The sequence below is a fragment of the Sinohyriopsis cumingii genome, chromosome 12 (genome assembly GCF_028554795.1).
Source record: "Sinohyriopsis cumingii isolate HCF-2022 chromosome 12, ASM2855479v2, whole genome shotgun sequence".
In the NCBI taxonomy this organism is placed as follows: domain Eukaryota; kingdom Metazoa; phylum Mollusca; class Bivalvia; order Unionida; family Unionidae; genus Sinohyriopsis; species Sinohyriopsis cumingii.
In genome coordinates this window covers 69881241-69886252 of record NC_142972.1, presented here as the reverse complement: position 1 = coordinate 69886252, position 5012 = coordinate 69881241, and the positions used below count along the sequence as shown (strand labels likewise).

The following is a 5012-nucleotide window of genomic DNA, read 5'->3' as shown; positions in this document are numbered from 1 at the left end:
TTGTTCGTTTAATTTAAAGTCAATTTATTCAATTTATTTTATTATTTTAATTTAAAATAAAATCATTCTTTTTTACAACTATGATGCATACTTTTCCTGCAAATTAGGGTGTACGTACGCGACACTATCATAGCCATTTGTCTGCTGACTCTAAACAGATTGAAGTTTTCTTTTAATTCTTTGACGTTTTAAACAATGTAAATCCTCCAGGCTAAGTTCTGACATTTTGATTGTTCTCTTACCAGTGAATGCATCGTTTTGGAAGTTCGAGATTTTGCGAGATAACCCGAGGGCGTTATATTAAGGTATTCTGAATCTGGTCTTATCAGGATCTACCAATATATATTTACCATCCCATGAGAGCATTAAAGCAAGGAGTTCCATGGTGTAGTGGTTATCACGTCTGCTTTACTCGCAGGAGGTCCTGGGTTCAATCCCCAGTGGACCTACATTATACTTTTGATGCGTAGGTCACATATTAATAATAACAATAAACAACTTATTTTCAAACAACGACAGCAGAATTTATTATTTTATTATACTTACAAACGTTAAACAACAAGAAACAAAAAGACAACGTTGATTTATTTATTTATTTATTTATTATTTAGTATGCATTAATTATTAATCATTATCTGAAAACTGTTTATTATGTATTTATTCATGATAAAAAAATAAATGTTTAATGTATTATTTATTTGTTATTTAGTTTTAATTTTTTATTTATTATTGATATATTATTTATTTAAATATCTATTTATGTACGTGTTTTATTTATTAATAATTCATTTATTTATTTATTATTTACTTATCTATTTATTTATTTTTTTCATTTATTCTCATTTAGTTTCTTTTATTCTTATTTCATTTCTTCTCATTTCATAACAATCTCATTGGGGATCAGAGATCTTTCAATCTCATCAAAATGGGATAATCTATACATAGACATAGATATGCTAATATATATGCACAGTGGAACCCCTCAACACCGAAACCCCTTTGGACATCCTCCCCAATTTTTCCGTTCATATAAGTATTAGGTTTACTGACGATATTGCAAATGTACGTGCAATTGTGGAGAGAGAGAGAGAGAGAGAGAGAGAGAGAGAGAGAGAGAGAGAGAGATGTTCATACAGAAATACAGTGTTCTGCACAAGAAACATCGGAAGAATGAGATACTTTTTAACTTTAATACAAGTCCTTTAAAAATACGAATGATACCCTACAACGTATAAATAAATACTCGGTATATTTAATATTGTTCACAGTTCAAGGTCTTCGTTTCAGAAATGTATGGAGCATTGTCTAGTTTGTTTCTTAGATATTTCTATAACTAATATGGTTGTATTAACAACTCCATCTCTTATACTGAAACCATTATGCTCATCCTTAGCACCTACGGAAATTTTTAATCTCTGTACAAGAACTAAAACTCCAGCTTTTGTCATTGAGTGAATCTGACTTTTAGGATATTGTTGTGTCAGTCTCCGTCGGCAAAGCATTGAAAGCGAGGCCACATGCCTAGTTTTAAATTAAGCTACGGTTTATGGGGGTAAGCGTAAAATTGAAATTTGGGATACAAGTTTGTTCGATATTCGAAGTTGAGGAGGTTCAGTAGAACGACAACAAAAAACACAACCTCCTCAGCAAACACCTGGAGCTTATAGAAATATATTTGTTAAAGATCATTATAAATTACTCAATGATCGAGGAGAGTCAGCAGGTATTGCTGATTTTTTTTAAAAAGGAGCGAAATTCGTGTATTAAGATTCTGTTGAACGGGTAAAACCTGAAAAATGGATTGCTACAGTATATGCCGCCCACAGAAATCGATATTCTTTAGATACTACTAGTCAGGATTTATTGACTTTAAACGAGAAGCAATGATACATAGAGATGAACTATATGAAAAACTAGCTAAAGAAGCAAATGTGACCGTTGAAGAAGCTAAACAGCGACTTAATGACCCTGGTGAAATTAACGAACCTAAGTCAGGCGCTACAGGAAGTGGTTTTTCTACTCAAGGAAGCGGTCTTTTTGCTTGTCCTAACAGTGTTCTTTCTGACGTAGATAGATTAGAAGTTCGGATCGGAAGAAAACGCGCAGGAAACAATGCGCCGGAAATAATTAATGAAATTTCTGATATTTGTCGAAGATTATTTACAGGCAGTATTATTGATCACAAAATGTATCGTTATCTTATTGATGAAATTGCTGATGATTATCACAGCGACTAAAATACAACTAATTAGTCAGTATGTAATTTAAAAATGATTATACATCATGCTCAACGTGGACCTGTAATGGTCAGGGTAGTGAACTCACTAGTACCAACTCACAAAGCGATTCATGGAGATACACTCGGTGATAATGTTATGAGTTTATTCAAAAGGATAGCTCCAAAGGTAATACCGATTGCAAAACAATTAGGAATGAAGGCTATTGATGCTGTTCGTGATAAAGGTATTAATGATATTGGTAATCTTGTCGGTAAAGTATTTTCAACGGTCAAAGAAAGACACTGCTGATGCTGCGGTGTGGCCGGTGTCTCATGGTGCTAATCAAGATTACAACTTTGGATTTTTAATGCTGAAAGATGTTCGTAGAAGATTTTTATGCGCATTCCACTGTCACATATTTTTGGATTTTGCAGAAATGTTAGAAAAGTTATCTTTGGAGCTAGACATACAGTTGCACTTGTAATAAAGGCAACTGATGATGATGCAATTTGGCGACCTGCTGGTGATGCTGGTAAAGTAATACTAACAAAGCTTCGTTGTGGATGCCAATAATGACTCCAACGATTGCCGAAGAACAAAAACGACTTTCTTTGATGGATTCAGGTGGTCAATCATTACTATCATGGTTGACAGTGACCACAGACAGTGTTCAAACTAGTGTTAGTGGTTTATTTACATGGTACATAGTATCACAGCAGGGTGTTTCCGGACCACGACATATATTTGTTGCTTTTCAAGATTTTGAGCAAATAAATTCACAAACACGTGGCCATATGCTATTTGACAAACGTGGAGTTAATGAAGTTTCTTTACGGATAAACGGACATCAAGAATCAGCTGAGGATATATTGTCAAATTTTCATCAAACTGATGTAGCTCGTGCATATCATCATCTGATGATATTTATGGGACGTGATCAAAACATAGACACAGGGTTGCAAATATCACAATTAGATTTTACGACGCTGTATCCGATTTATTATTTTTCCCTGGATCATCTTGATTTATCTAGACAATCTGTGGTTGATACTCACTTTCAAGCTCAAGTAACATCTTGTTGCTGTAGTTGGTCGACCAATTTTTCATGAAGCTTACAGAGCAATTGCAGTTATTCTTTCAGATAAAGCAATTTTACTTGAAGGTGCTGGTGGAAGAATGCGACTGATTGATGCACCAGTAGAAAACATGTAATGAAATTGCTCACCATATTATAAAAGTTTCGTATAGTCACGTAAATGTTACTGGCTTCCGGTCAGGTGAAACAATTACAATCAAAACTCGCAAATAAATGCAGAATAGAAATATTACTGAAATAAGATCAAACTTCTAGTGGTGGTCCAAACAAATTATCATTAACCATGACTCAACTCAAACATATTAATTAGGCCTTAGAATAAAAAATGTTCAACTTCATCTTTCTCCGAGCGATATTAAAGACTCGATTAAAGCAGGTGGTATATTTCCACTTTTTGGAGCTATACCAGGTTTAATAGCCTCTCAAGCTCCACCCATCGCAAATACAGTCGCATTCGGCGTTTTAAACGGTACTGCCGGAAAAATTGTCAGTATGCTTGTTGATAAAATGGCAGGAAAGGGATGTAAAAAGGGAAGGGGTCTAAGATTACCGGGAACCCCTTATCGGTACGGAAAAGGTATGAGACCTCCAGGAACACTTTGCTAATTCTTCCAATGCCTAACTTTGATTAACTTGATGCTGCTAAAAATTAAATATATAAAATTTCGGAGGTGTTTTTATGCGTGATCAGTTACCAAAACAACCAAACAATTTTGAAACAGGTATTATTAATCTTGATGATAATTAAGGGTCTGGTACTCATTGGATGGCATACGCAATTGATCCACGTGGAATCGTTTATTTCGATTCGTATGGGTTGGCTCCACCAAATGAATTTTTAAAATATATAAACACAATAAAACACTCTACTCTGGTATTCAACATTACCAATACAAACACTAACTGATCCACCGATATGTCGTCGTGAACTAATTAATGTACTTTACGCTATATCAAAATCTTCCAATGCATAACATCATAAAGTCGTGCATAATTTTACAAGTAACCGCGTCGTTTGAAACGGATCTCAAAGTAAAATGGTTGATATTTATGGAAGACCTTCTCTTAGTGGCACCACTAAGGGCAAGAAAAAAAAAAGATGTTATTGATTTGTCAAATTACGCGACTAAAGATAAACTTGGCGATATTATGAACCTCTCTGGAGTTGACCGATGTGAAGTTGTTATTTTTCAGGATAAATACGGTGTTTTAAAGACGAGCAACATCAAATGGAATGAGATAGTTCGTAGAGTTCTCGGTGCTACTAGGAATAACATTTACTGACGGTGGTAGAATCAGAGACTCAAATATATCATTCGCAACTATTAGAAATGAAATTGCATGAAGCGTTTCTAATCGTTCGCGGAACACCGGTGATACAATGACAGGCGAACTCATCATGAATGTTTAAAGAGATCCAACATCTGATGAAGATGCTGCAACAAAAGATATGTAGAGACAGTAGATACTAAATTATGCACGCTACGAGCTGATTATGATTCTCACGTAAGCGCGTTTACTAGTACTTCGTAGAAACTGTCAAAAACGTAATGAAATCGCAGATGATTTATTTGGCACCCAGTTGACTGTTAACGTAAAACTCGTTCATATTAACGCAAAACTTGGCGATATTAAAACAGCTATATCAGATATTGAAACTATCAGACACAGACTAGAAAATGTTACAATTGGGATTC

At 34.6% G+C, this 5012-nt stretch overlaps 1 non-coding gene across 1 annotated transcript; it reads left to right on the top strand.

Moving 5' to 3' along the window:
• The first annotated feature begins 376 nt into the window (after positions 1–376).
• Positions 377–449, top strand: Trnav-uac (transfer RNA valine (anticodon UAC)). The gene has a single exon. It is a non-coding gene; the product is annotated as a tRNA-Val (tRNA).
• The last annotated feature ends 4563 nt before the right edge of the window (positions 450–5012 follow it).